At 43.7% G+C, this 13,403-nt stretch overlaps 8 non-coding genes across 8 annotated transcripts; all 8 read left to right on the forward strand.

The window, feature by feature from the left end:
- The first annotated feature begins 3,468 nt into the window (after window positions 1-3,468).
- Window positions 3,469-3,551, forward strand: TRNAL-AAG (transfer RNA leucine (anticodon AAG)). Its single transcript has one exon. It is a non-coding gene; the product is annotated as a tRNA-Leu (tRNA).
- A 1,024-nt stretch (window positions 3,552-4,575) lies between these two features.
- TRNAL-UAG (transfer RNA leucine (anticodon UAG)) lies at window positions 4,576-4,658 on the forward strand. The gene has a single exon. It is a non-coding gene; the product is annotated as a tRNA-Leu (tRNA).
- A 632-nt stretch (window positions 4,659-5,290) lies between these two features.
- On the forward strand, window positions 5,291-5,373 carry TRNAL-CAG (transfer RNA leucine (anticodon CAG)). The gene has a single exon. It is a non-coding gene; the product is annotated as a tRNA-Leu (tRNA).
- A 1,300-nt stretch (window positions 5,374-6,673) lies between these two features.
- On the forward strand, window positions 6,674-6,756 carry TRNAL-UAG (transfer RNA leucine (anticodon UAG)). Its single transcript has one exon. It is a non-coding gene; the product is annotated as a tRNA-Leu (tRNA).
- Window positions 6,757-9,760: 3,004 nt separating this feature from the next.
- On the forward strand, window positions 9,761-9,843 carry TRNAL-AAG (transfer RNA leucine (anticodon AAG)). Its single transcript has one exon. It is a non-coding gene; the product is annotated as a tRNA-Leu (tRNA).
- A 1,024-nt stretch (window positions 9,844-10,867) lies between these two features.
- TRNAL-UAG (transfer RNA leucine (anticodon UAG)) lies at window positions 10,868-10,950 on the forward strand. The gene has a single exon. It is a non-coding gene; the product is annotated as a tRNA-Leu (tRNA).
- Window positions 10,951-11,582: 632 nt separating this feature from the next.
- On the forward strand, window positions 11,583-11,665 carry TRNAL-CAG (transfer RNA leucine (anticodon CAG)). Its single transcript has one exon. It is a non-coding gene; the product is annotated as a tRNA-Leu (tRNA).
- Window positions 11,666-12,964: 1,299 nt separating this feature from the next.
- On the forward strand, window positions 12,965-13,047 carry TRNAL-UAG (transfer RNA leucine (anticodon UAG)). Its single transcript has one exon. It is a non-coding gene; the product is annotated as a tRNA-Leu (tRNA).
- Window positions 13,048-13,403: the final 356 nt, after the last annotated feature.

The raw sequence follows: 13,403 nt of genomic DNA on the forward strand, positions 1-13,403 counted from the left end.
TCTGCTCTCTTGTATCCTGCAAGGAGCTAGAAATCCTGCGAGAATCTGCAAGGCACATTGACAGCATACATTTGCATAATCTGCCCCACCTTCTGCCTTCCTACTTCCTGTGCAGTAGTTGTTTGTGTAGAGTGAGAGGTTGCAGGCAAGGTAATTTTGTGAGTAGGATACAGGACCCTAAATAGCTGGTAAGAGGTATGAGGTATTCTAAAAGCATTAAAATTGTACACCTGTGAAATGAAATGCTTTCACATGTGATCTTCTGTGTTTATTGTCCTGTGCATAAAGTTGCACCTTGTGTTTGAAGGTTTAAATTATTTCAGGCTTGCATGGAGGCAGAAATTTCTGAGTGACTTTTATACAGTTCTTAAGACTTTGCACTGTCAGGATGGCCGAGTGGTCTGAGGCGATGTGTTTAGGCCGCAGTCTCCTCTGGAGGCGTGGGTTTGAATCCCACTTCTGACATGACTTTTGGAGATATAATCTCCTTTATCAGGTTAACATCTGATGGAAGTTGCATCTGTTGGTCTTCACCTGGGACGTGATTCCGTCCTCATCTAGTCAAGAGAGCTGGGGTTTCTCATATATTTCGGTTGTATAAAGTCTTGCTGACAAAGTCCAGTCCTTACTATATGAGCATAGGACCCATGTAAGAGCTCATCTGGAAGAGTCATGCTCTTGTATGCCCTGGCCAGACAGGCCATGCCAATATGGAAGAATGCTTAGCATCTGGTAGACAGTTGGACTCCAGCACACTTACAGCAATTTCCTCAGGGCTGTGATCAGGGGATGCTTGGATTTGCATATTCCACCCTATGTTGTGACATTGAAATTCCTTGTTGAATTTGCTTTAGCTAGCCAAGAGGTGGCTGTTGACTCAATTTCAAAGCAGCTTTGGGCCGTTCAAGTGGCTGGTGAATAGCACTTTCTCTTTGTACGCCTTAAAGGTCTAAAGAGTTCTTCATAGGTACTGCTCTCTATGGATTGTTCAAAGATCTGTTTGAAGTACTTATAATAGGATAAATAAATTGAGGGCATGCCTTTTCGGTACCCCACTTGCATGGCTGTCTGGCCTGTGGAAGGCTCCACAAATGCAAGTCAGGATGGTCGAGTGGTCTAAGGCGCTGCGTTCAGGTCGCAGTCTCTGCTGGAGGCGTGGGTTCAAATCCGACTTCTGACAATTGCGTGTTTACTCTACTTTTTTCTTGAGAGAGAAAAAATCAGATCATTTCCCTCACATGGGCTTATATGGTTGTCTACTTGGAAAAGTGCAGTAAGTTTTTTTCTTGCTCTAGCCACTCATGACCTAAGATGTGTGCTTTTTTTGGTTCACAATATCTTTCCCTCTCTGTAGATGATCAAGCAACATGTGGTCAGGATGGCCGAGTGGTCTAAGCGCTGTGTTAAGGCCGCAGTCTCTGCTGGAGGCGTGGGTTCGAAACCCACTTCTGACCAAACTTTAAGTCCATTTTGTCTCTGAGTTCTTTGAGAATCTCAGCTAAAAATTGGCAGTGCATATAATATCTGAATAAGTAACAAACTTCAGTTTCAACTGCAAATGAATTTGCCCAATTCTATCTTCAAGCTCGTATAATATTCTTCTAGCACTTGTGGTGTTTTATGTGTTTTTTGGGGGGTGCTTAAAAAGTCCCTTTTATTATTGAAATGGGTTACATTCAGTCTTGTGATATTTTTGGTTTCCAATAAGTAGATTGTTAATTTTATGTAACCTTATTTTCTAATGCTCCATTCAAGAGATGTTTCCACTATGAAATGCAGAGCAAGGGGAAAGAGCACAAGTGATAGAGCGAGTGAGTGAGCAGGGGTGTTGAGGAAGGAGAGAATGAAACAAAGACAGAGTGAGTGAACGGCAGGTAGGCCTAGAAGAGGAGACTAGAAGTGAAGGCGACATACTTTTCCCTGCTTTTGACCTCCCACCCATCCCAAACCGACCACAAACGTACCATCTATGCAACGTTGGTATGCAGAAATTCACGCCTCAGCCAGTGAGGGTGAGTCCCAGGCCAGGGGCTAGAGAGCAAAAGACTGCATGTGCTCAGACGTTCCCTACTAGGGACAGTTGATCTGAAACAAGGTCTGCTCTCTTGTATCCAGCAAGGATCTAGAAATCCTGCATGAATCTGCAAGGCACAATGACAGCATACATTTGCATAATATGCCCCACCTTCTGCCTTCCTACTTCTTGTGCAGTAGTTGTTTGTGTAGAGAGAGAGGTCGCAGGCAAGGTAATTTTGTGAGTAGGATACAGGACCCTAAATAGCTGGTGAGAGGTATGAGGTATTCTAAAAGAATAAAAATTGTACACCTGTGAAATGAAATGCTTTCACATGTGATCTTCTGTGTTTATTGTCCTGTGCATAAAGTTGCACCTTGTGTTTGAAGGTTTAAATTATTTCAGGTTTGCATGGAGGCAGAAATTTCTGAGTGACTTTTATACATTTCTTAAGACTCTGCACTGTCAGGATGGCCGAGTGGTCTAAGGCGCTGTGTTTAGGCCGCAGTCTCCACTGGAGGCGTGGGTTCGAATCCCAATTCTGACATGACTTTTGGAGATATAATCTCCTTTTTCAGGTTAACATCTGATGGAAGTTGCATCTGTTGGTCTTCACCTGGGATGTGATTCTGTCCTCATCTAGTCAAGAGAGCTGGGGTTTCTCATATATTTCGGTTGTATAAAGTCTTGCTGACAAAGTGCAGTCCTTACTATATGAGCATAGGACCCATGTAAGAGCTCATCTGGAAGAGTCATGCTCTTGTATGCCCTGGCCAGACAGGCCATGCAAATATGGAAGAATGCCTAGCATCTGGTAGACAGTTGGACTCCAGCTTACTTACGGCAATTTCCTCAGGGCTGTGATCAGGGGCTGCTTAGATTTGCGTATTCCACCCTATGTTGTGACATTGAAATTCCTTGTTGAATTTAATTTAGCTAGCCAAGAGGTGGCTGTTGACTCAATTTCAAAGCAGCTTTGGGCCGTTCAAATGGCTGGTTAATAGCACTTTCTCTTTGTACGCCTTAAAGGTCTAAAGAGTTCTTCATAGGTACTGCTCTCTATGGATTGTTCAAAGATCTTTTGGAAGTACTTATAATAGGATAAATAAATTGAGGGCGTGCCTTTTCGGTACCCCACTTGCATGGCTGTCTGGCCTGTGGAAAGTTCCACAAATGCAAGTCAGGATGGCCGAGTGGTCTAAGGCGCTGGGGTCAGGTCGCAGTCTCTTTTGGAGGCGTGGGTTCAAATCCCACTTCTGACAATTGTGTGTTTACTCTACTTTTTTCTTGAGAGAGAAAAAATCAGATCATTTCCCTCACATGGGCTTATATGGTTGTCTACTTGGAAAAGTGCAGTGAGTTTTTTTCTTGCTCTAGCCACTCATGACCTAAGATGTGTTCTTTTTTCGGTTCACAATATCTTTCCCTCTCTGTAGATGATCAAGCAACATGTGGTCAGGATGGCCGAGTGGTCTAAGGCGCTGCGTTAAGGCCGCAGTCTATCCTGGAGGCGTGGGTTCGAATCCCACTTCTGACAAAACTTTAAGTCCATTTTATCTCTGAGTTCTTTTAGAATCTCAGCTAAAAATTGGCAGTGCATATAATATCTGAATAAGTAACAAACTTCAGTTTCAACTGCAAATTAATTTGCCCAATTCTGTCTTCAAGCTGGTATAATAGTCTTCTAGCACTCGTGGTGTTTTATGTGTTTTTTGGGGGGTGCTTAAAAAGTCCCTTTTATTAATGAAATGGGTTACATTCAGTCTTGTGATATTTTTGGTTTCCAATAAGTAGATTGTTAATTTTATGTTACCTCATTTTCTAATGCTCCATTAAAGAGATGTTTCCACTATGAAATGCAGAGCAAGGGGAAAGAGCACAAGTGATAGAGCGAGTGAGTGAGAAGGGGTGTTTAGGAAGGAGAGAATGAAACAAAGACAGAGTGAGTGAACGGCAGGTAGGCCTAGAAGAGGAGACTAGAAGTGAAGGCGACATACTTTTCCCTGCTTTTGACCTCCCACCCATCCCAAACCGACCACAAACGTACCATCTATGCAACGTTGGTATGCAGAAATTCACGCCTCAGCCAGTGAGGGTGAGTCCCAGGCCAGGGGCTAGAGAGCAAAAGACTGCATGTGCTCAGACTTTCCCTGCTATGGACAGTTGATCTGAAACAAGGTGTGCTCTCTTGTATCCAGCAAGGATCTAGAAATCCTGCATGAATCTGCAAGGCACAATGACAGCATACATTTGCATAATATGCCCCACCTTCTGCCTTCCTACTTCCTGTGCAGTAGCTGCTTGTGCAGAGAGAGAGGTCGCAGGCAAGGTAATTTTGTGAGTAGGATACAGGACCCTGAATAGCTGGTGAGAGGTATGAGGTATTCTAAAAGCATAACAATTGTACACCTGTGAAATGAAATGCTTTCACATGTGATCTTCTGTGTTTATTGTCCTGTGCATAAAGTTGCACCTTGTGTTTGAAGGTTTAAATTATTTCAGGCTTGCATGGAGGCAGAAATTTCTGAGTGACTTTTATACATTTCTTAAGAATCTGCACTGTCAGGATGGCCGAGTGGTCTAAGGTGCTGTGTTTAGGCCGCAGTCTCCTCTGGAGGTGTGGGTTCGAATCCCACTTCTGACATGACTTTTGGAGATATAATCTCCTTTTTGAAGTTAACATCTGATGGAAGTTGCATCTGTTGGTCTTCACCTGGGATGTGATTCCGTCCTTATCTAGTCAAGAGAGCTGGGGTTTCTCATATATTTCGGTTGTATAAAGTCTTGCTGACAAAGTGCAGTCCTTACTATATGAGCATAGGACCCATGTAAGAGCTCATCTGGAAGAGTCATGCTCTTGTATGCCCTGGCCAGACAGGCCATGCAAATATGGAAGAATGCCTAGCATCTGGTAGACAGTTGGACTCCAGCTCACTTACGGCAATTTCCTCAGGGCTGTGATCAGGGGCTGCTTAGATTTGCGTATTCCACCCTATGTTGTGACATTGAAATTCCTTGTTGAATTTGCTTTAGCTAGCCAAGAGGTGGGTGTTGACTCAATTTCAAAGGAGCTTTGGGCCGTTCAAGTGGCTGGTTAATAGCACTTTCTCTTTGTTCGCCTTAAAGGTCTAAAGAGTTCTTCATAGGTACTGCTCTCTATGGATTGTTCAAAGATCTGTTGGAAGTACTTATAATAGGATGAATAAATTGAGGGCATGCCTTTTCGGTACCCCGCTTGCATGGCTGTCTCACCTGTGGAAGGTTCCACAAATGCAAGTCAGGATGGCCGAGTGGTCTAAGGCGCTGCGTTCAGGTCGCAGTCTCTTCTGGAGGCGTGGGTTCAAATCCCACTTCTGACAATTGTGTGTTTACTCTACTTTTTTCTTGAGAGAGAAAAAATCAGATCATTTCCCTCACATGGGCTTATATGGTTGTCTACTTGGAAAAGTGCAGTGAGTTTTTTTCTTGCTCTAGCCACTCATGACCTAAGATGTGTGCTTTTTTTGGTTCACAATATCTTTCCCTCTCTGTAGATGATCAAGCAACATGTGGTCAGGATGGCCGAGTGGTCTAAGGCGCTGCGTTAAGGCCGCAGTCTCTCCTGGAGGCGTGGGTTCGAATACCACTTCTGACAAAACTTTAAGTCCATTTTGTCTCTGAGCTCTTTTAGAATCTCAGCTAAAAATTGGCAGTGCATATAATATCTGAATAAGTAACAAACTTCAGTTTCAACTGCAAATTAATTTGCCCAATTCTGTCTTCAAGCTCGTATAATATTCTTCTAGCACTTGTGGTGTTTTATGTGTTTTTGGGGGGGGTGCTTAAAAAGTCCCTTTTATTAATGAAATGGGTTACATTCAGTCTTGTGATATTTTTGGTTTCCAATAAGTAGATTGTTAATTTTATGTAACCTCATTTTCTAATGCTCCATTCAAGAGATGTTTCCACTATGAAATGCAGAGCAAGGGGAAAGAGCACAAGTGATAGAGCGAGTGAGTGAGAAGGGGTGTTGAGGAAGGAGAGAATGAAACAAAGACAGAGTGAGTGAACGGCAGGTAGGCCTAGAAGAGGAGACTAGAAGTGAAGGGGACATACTTTTCCCTGCTTTTGACCTCCCACCCATCCCAAACCGACCACAAACGTAACATCTATGCAACGTTGGTATGCAGAAATTCACGCCTCAGCCAGTGAGGGTGAGTCCCAGGCCAGGGGCTAGAGAGCAAAAGACTGCATGTGCTCAGACGTTCCCTGCTAGGGACAGTTGATCTGAAACAAGGTCTGCTCTCTTGTATCCAGCAAGGATCTAGAATTCCTGCATGAATCTGCAAGGCACAATGACAGCATACATTTGCATAATATGCCCCACCTTCTGCCTTCCTACTTCCTGTGCAGTAGTTGTTTGTCTAGAGAGAGAGGTCGTAGGCAAGGTAATTTGGTGAGTAGGATACAGGACCCTAAATAGCTGGTGAGAGGTATGAGGTATTCTAAAAGCATAAAAATTGTACACCTGTGAAATGAAATGCTTTCACATGTGATCTTCTGTGTTTATTGTCCTGTGCATAAAGTTGCACCTTGTGTTTGAAGGTTTAAATTATTTCAGGCTTGCATGGAGGCAGAAATTTCCGAGTGACTTTTATACATTTCTTAAGAATTTGCACTGTCAGGATGGCCGAGTGGTCTAAGGCGCTGTGTTTAGGCCGCAGTCTCCTCTGGAGGTGTGGGTTCGAATCCCACTTCTGACATGACTTTTGGAGATATGATCTCCTTTTTGAGGTTAACATCTGATGGAAGTTGCATCTGTTGGTCTTCACCTGGGATGTGATTCCGTCCTCATCTAGTCAAGAGAGCTGGGGTTTCTCATATATTTCGGTTGTATAAAGTCTTGCTGACAAAGTGCAGTCCTTACTATATGAGCATAGGACCCAAGTAAGAGCTCATCTGGAAGAGTCATGCTCTTGTATGCCCTGGCCAGACAGGCCATGCAAATATGGAAGAATGCCTAGCATCTGGTAGACAGTTGGACTCCAGCTCACTTACGGCAATTTCCTCAGGGCTGTGATCAGGGGCTGCTTAGATTTGCGTATTCCACCCTATGTTGTGACATTGAAATTCCTTGTTTAATTTGCTTTAGCTAGCCAAGAGGTGGCTGTTGACTCAATTTCAAAGGAGCTTTGGACCGTTCAAGTGGCTGGTTAATAGCACTTTCTCTTTGTACGCCTTAAAGGTCTAAAGAGTTCTTCATAGGTACTGCTCTCTATGGATTGTTCAAAGATCTGTTGGAAGTACTTATAATAGGATGAATAAATTGAGGGCATGCCTTTTCGGTACCCCGCTTGCATGGCTGTCTCACCTGTGGAAGGTTCCACAAGGGCAAGTCAGGATGGCCGAGTGGTCTAAGGCGCCGCGTTCAGGTCGCAGTCTCTTCTGGAGGCGTGGGTTCAAATCCCACTTCTGACAATTGTGTGTTTACTCTACTTTTTTCTTGAGAGAGAAAAAATCAGATCATTTCCCTCACATGGGCTTATATGGTTGTCTACTTGGAAAAGTGCAGTGAGTTTTTTTCTTGCTCTAGCCACTCATGACCTAAGATGTGTTCTTTTTTCGGTTCACAATATCTTTCCCTCTCTGTAGATAATCAAGCAACATGTGGTCAGGATGGCCGAGTGGTCTAAGGTGCTGCGTTAAGGCCGCAGTCTCTCCTGGAGGCGTGGGTTCGAATACCACTTCTGACAAAACTTTAAGTCCATTTTGTCTCTGAGCTCTTTTAGAATCTCAGCTAAAAATTGGCAGTGCATATAATATCTGAATAAGTAACAAACTTCAGTTTCAACTGCAAATTAATTTGCCCAATTCTGTCTTCAAGCTCGTATAATATTCTTCTAGCACTTGTGGTGTTTTATGTGTTTTTGGGGGGGTGCTTAAAAAGTCCCTTTTATTAATGAAATGGGTTACATTCAGTCTTGTGATATTTTTGGTTTCCAATAAGTAGATTGTTAATTTTATGTAACCTCATTTTCTAATGCTCCATTCAAGAGATGTTTCCACTATGAAATGCAGAGCAAGGGGAAAGAGCACAAGTGATAGAGCGAGTGAGTGAGAAGGGGTGTTGAGGAAGGAGAGAATGAAACAAAGACAGAGTGAGTGAACGGCAGGTAGGCCTAGAAGAGGAGACTAGAAGTGAAGGGGACATACTTTTCCCTGCTTTTGACCTCCCACCCATCCCAAACCGACCACAAACGTACCATCTATGCAACGTTGGTATGCATAAATTCACGCCTCTGCCAGTGAGGGTGAGTCCCAGGCCAGGGGCTAGAGAGCAAAAGACTGCATGTGCTCAGACGTTCCCTGCTAGGGACAGTTGATCTGAAACAAGGTCTGCTCTCTTGTATCCAGCAAGGATCTAGAATTCCTGCATGAATCTGCAAGGCACAATGACAGCATACATTTGCATAATATGCCCCACCTTCTGCCTTCCTACTTCCTGTGCAGTAGTTGTTTGTGTAGAGAGAGAGGTCGCAGGCAAGGTAATTTGGTGAGTAGGATACAGGACCCTAAATAGCTGGTGAGAGGTATGAGGTATTCTAAAAGCATAAAAATTGTACACCTGTGAAATGAAATGCTTTCACATGTGATCTTCTGTGTTTATTGTCCTGTGCATAAAGTTGCACCTTGTGTTTGAAGGTTTAAATTATTTCAGGCTTGCATGGAGGCAGAAATTTCCGAGTGACTTTTATACATTTCTTAAGACTCTGTGCTGTCAGGATGGCCGAGTGGTCTAAGGCGCTGTGTTTAGGCCACAATCTCCTCTGGAGGCGTGGGTTCGAATCCCACTTCTGACATGACTTTTGGAGATATAATCTCCTTTTTCAGGTTAACATCTGATGGAAGTTGCATCTGTTGGTCTTCACCTGGGATGTGATTCCGTCCTCATCTAGTCAAGAGAGCTGGGGTTTCTCATATATTTCGGTTGTATAAAGTCTTGCTGACAAAGTGCAGTCCTTAATATATGAGCATAGGACCCATGTAAGAGCTCATCTGGAAGAGTCATGCTCTTGTATGCCCAGGCCAGACCGGCCATGCAAATATGGAGGAATGCCTAGCATCTGGTAGACAGTTGGACTCCAGCACACTTACGGCAATTTCCTCAGGGCTGTGATCAGGGGCTGCTTAGATTTGCGTATTCCACCCTATGTTGTGACATTGAAATTCCTTGTTGAATTTGCTTTAGCTAGCCAAGAGGTGGCTGGTGACTCAATTTCAAAGCAGCTTTGGGCCGTTCAAGTGGCTGGTTAATAGCACTTTCTCTTTGTACGCCTTAAAGGTCTAAAGAGTTCTTCATAGGTACTGCTCTCTATGGATTGTTCAAAGATCTGTTGGAAGTACTTATAATAGGATAAATAAATTGAGGGCATGCCTTTTCGGTACCCCACTTCCATGGCTGTCTGGCCTGTGGAAGATTCAACAAAGGCAAGTCAGGATGGCCGAGTGGTCTAAGGCGCTGCGTTCAGGTCGCAGTCTCTTCTGGAGGCGTGGGTTCAAATTCCACTTCTGACAATTGTGTGTTTACTCTACTTTTTTCTTGAGAAAGAAAAAATCAGATCATTTCCCTCACATGGGCTTATATGGTTGTCTACTTGGAAAAGTGCAGTGATTTTTTTTCTTGCTCTAGCCACTCATGACCTAAGATGTGTTCTTTTTTCGGTTCACAATATCTTTCCCTCTCTGTAGATGATCAAGCAACATGTGGTCAGGGTGGCCGAGTGGTCTAAGGCGCTGCGTTAAGGCCGCAGTCTCTCCTGGAGGCGTGGGTTCGAATCCCACTTCTGACAAAACTTTAAGTCCATTTTATCTCTGAGTTCTTTTAGAATCTCAGCTAAAAATTGGCAGTGCATATAATATCTGAATAAGTAACAAACTTCAGTTTCAACTGCAAATTAATTAGCCCAATTCTGTCTTCAAGCTGGTATAATAGTCTTCTAGCACTCGTGGTGTTTTATGTGTTTTTTGGGGGGTGCTTAAAAAGTCCCTTTTATTAATGAAATGGGTTACATTCAGTCTTGTGATATTTTTGGTTTCCAATAAGTAGATTGTTAATTTTATGTAACCTCATTTTCTAATGCTCCATTCAAGAGATGTTTCCACTATGAAATGCAGAGCAAGGGGAAAGAGCACAAGTGATAGAGCGAGTGAGTGAGAAGGGGTGTTGAGGAAGGAGAGAATGAAACAACGACAGAGTGAGTGAACGGCAGGTAGGCCTAGAAGAGGAGACTAGAAGTGAAGGCGACATACTTTTCCCTGCTTTTGACCTCCCACCCATCCCAAACCGACCACAAACGTACAATCTATGCAACGTTGGTATGCAGAAATTCACGCCTCAGCCAGTGAGGGTGAGTCCCAGGCCAGGGGCTAGAGAGCAAAAGACTGCATGTGCTCAGACTTTCCCTGCTAGGGACAGTTGATCTGAAACAAGGTGTGCTCTCTTGTATCCAGCAAGGATCTAGAAATCCTGCAGGAATCTGCAAGGCACAATGACAGCATACATTTGCATAATATGCCCCACCTTCTGCCTTCCTACTTCCTGTGCAGTAGTTGTTTGTGTAGAGAGAGAGGTCGCAGGCAAGGTCATTTTGTGAGTAGGATACAGGACCCTGAATAGCTGGTGAGAGGTATGAGGTATTCTAAAAGCATAACAAACGTACACCTGTGAAATGAAATGCTTTCACATGTGATCTTCTGTGTTTATTGTCCTGTGCATAAAGTTGCACCTTGTGTTTGAAGGTTTAAATTATTTCAGGCTTGCATGGAGGCAGAAATTTCTGAGTGACTTTTATACATTTCTTAAGAATCTGCACTGTCAGGATGGCCGAGTGGTCTAAGGCGCTGTGTTTAGGCCGCAGTCTCCTCTGGAGGTGTGGGATCGAATCCCACTTCTGACATGACTTTTGGAGATATAATCTCCTTTTTTAGGTTAACATCTGATGGAAGTTGCATCTGTTGGTCTTCACCTGGGATGTGATTCCGTCCTCATCTAGTCAAGAGAGCTGGGGTTTCTCATATATTTCAGTTGTATAAAGTCTTGCTGACAAAGTGCAGTCCTTACTATATGAGCATAGGACCCATGTAAGAGCTCATCTGGAAGAGTCATGCTCTTGTATGCCCTGGCCAGACAGGCCATGCAAATATGGAAGAATGCCTAGCATCTGGTAGACAGTTGGACTCCAGCTCACTTACGGCAATTTCCTCAGGGCTGTGATCAGGGGCTGCTTAGATTTGCGTATTCCACCCTATGTTGTGACATTGAAATTCCTTGTTGAATTTGCTTTAGCTAGCCAAGAGGTGGCTGTTGACTCAATTTCAAAGGAGCTTTGAGCCGTTCAAGTGGCTGGTTAATAGCACTTTCTCTTTGTACGCCTTAAAGGTCTAAAGAGTTCTTCATAGGTACTGCTCTCTATGGATTGTTCAAAGATCTGTTGGAAGTACTTATAATAGGATGAATAAATTGAGGGCATGCCTTTTCGGTACCCCGCTTGCATGGCTGTCTCACCTGTGGAAGGTTCCACAAATGCAAGTCAGGATGGCCGAGTGGTCTAAGGCGCTGCGTTCAGGTCGCAGTCTCTTCTGGAGGCGTGGGTTCAAATCCCACTTCTGACAATTGTGTGTTTACTCTACTTTTTTCTTGAGAGAGAAAAAATCTGATCATTTCCCTCACATGGGCTTATATGGTTGTCTACTTGGAAAAGTGCAGTGAGTTTTTTTCTTGCTCTAGCCACTCATGACCTAAGATGTGTGCTTTTTTTGTTTCACAATATCTTTCCCTCTCTGTAGATGATCAAGCAACATGTGATCAGGATGGCCGAGTGGTCTAAGGCGCTGCGTTAAGGCCGCAGTCTCTCCTGGAGGCGTGGGTTTGAATCCCACTTCTGACAAAACTTTAAGTCAATTTTGTCTCTGAGCTCTTTTAGAATCTCAGCTAAAAATTGGCAGTGCATATAATATCTGAATAAGTAACAAACTTCAGTTTCAACTGCAAATTAATTTGCCCAATTCTGTCTTCAAGCTCGTATAATATTCTTCTAGCACTCGTGGTGTTTTATGTGTTTTTTGGGGGGTGCTTAAAAAGTCCCTTTTATTAATGAAATGGGTTACATTCAGTCTTGTGATATTTTTGGTTTCCAATAAGTAGATTGTTAATTTTATGTAACCTCATTTTCTAATGCTCCATTCAAGAGATGTTTCCACTATGAAATGCAGAGCAAGGGGAAAGAGCACAAGTGATAGAGCGAGTGAGTGAGAAGGGGTGTTGAGGAAGGAGAGAATGAAACAAAGACAGAGTGAGTGAACGGCAGGTAGGCCTAGAAGAGGAGACTAGAAGTGAAGGCGACATACTTTTCCCTGCTTTTGACCTCCCACCCATCCCAAACCGACTACAAACGTACCATCTATGCAACGTTGGTATGCAGAAATTCACGCCTCAGCCAGTGAGGGTGAGTCCCAGGCCAGGGGCTAGAGAGCAAAAGACTGCATGTGCTCAGACGTTCCCTGCTAGGGACAGTTGATCTGAAACAAGGTGTGCTCTCTTGTATCCAGCAAGGATCTAGAAATCCTGCAGGAATCTGCAAGGCACAATGACAGCATACATTTGCATAATATGCCCCACCTTCTGCCTTCCTACTTCCTGTGCAGTAGTTGTTTGTGTAGAGAGAGAGGTCGCAGGCAAGGTAATTTTGTGAGTAGGATACAGGACCCTAAATAGCTGGTGAGAGGTATGAGGTATTCTAAAAGCATAAAAATTGTACACCTGTGAAATGAAATGCTTTCACATGTGATCTTCTGTGTTTATTGGCCTGTGCATAAAGTTGCACCTTGTGTTTGAAGGTTTAAATTATTTCAGGCTTGCATGGAGGCAGAAATTTCTGAGTGACTTTTATACATTTCTTACGACTCTGCACTGTCAGGATGGCCGAGTGGTCTAAGGCGCTGTGTTTAGACCGCAGTCTCCTCTGGAGGCGTGGGTTTGAATCCCACTTCTGACATGACTTTTGGAGATATAATCTCCTTTTTCAGGTTAACATCTGATGGAAGTTGCATCTGTTGGTCTTCACCTGTGATGTGATTCCGTCCTCATCTAGTCAAGAGAGCTGGGGTTTCTCATATATTTCGGTTGTATAAAGTCTTGCTGACAAAGTGCAGTCCTTACTATGTGAGCATAGGACCCATGTAAGAGCTCATCTGGAAGAGTCATGCTCTTGTATGCCCTGGCCAGACAGGCCATGCAAATATGGAAGAATGCCTAGCATCTGGTAGACAGTTGGACTCCAGCACACTTACGGCAATTTCCTCAGGGCTGTGATCAGGGGCTGCTTAGATTTGCGTATTCCACCCTATGTTG

Source organism: Lissotriton vulgaris, chromosome 8 (genome assembly GCF_964263255.1).
Source record: "Lissotriton vulgaris chromosome 8, aLisVul1.2, whole genome shotgun sequence".
NCBI lineage: Eukaryota > Metazoa > Chordata > Amphibia > Caudata > Salamandridae > Lissotriton > Lissotriton vulgaris.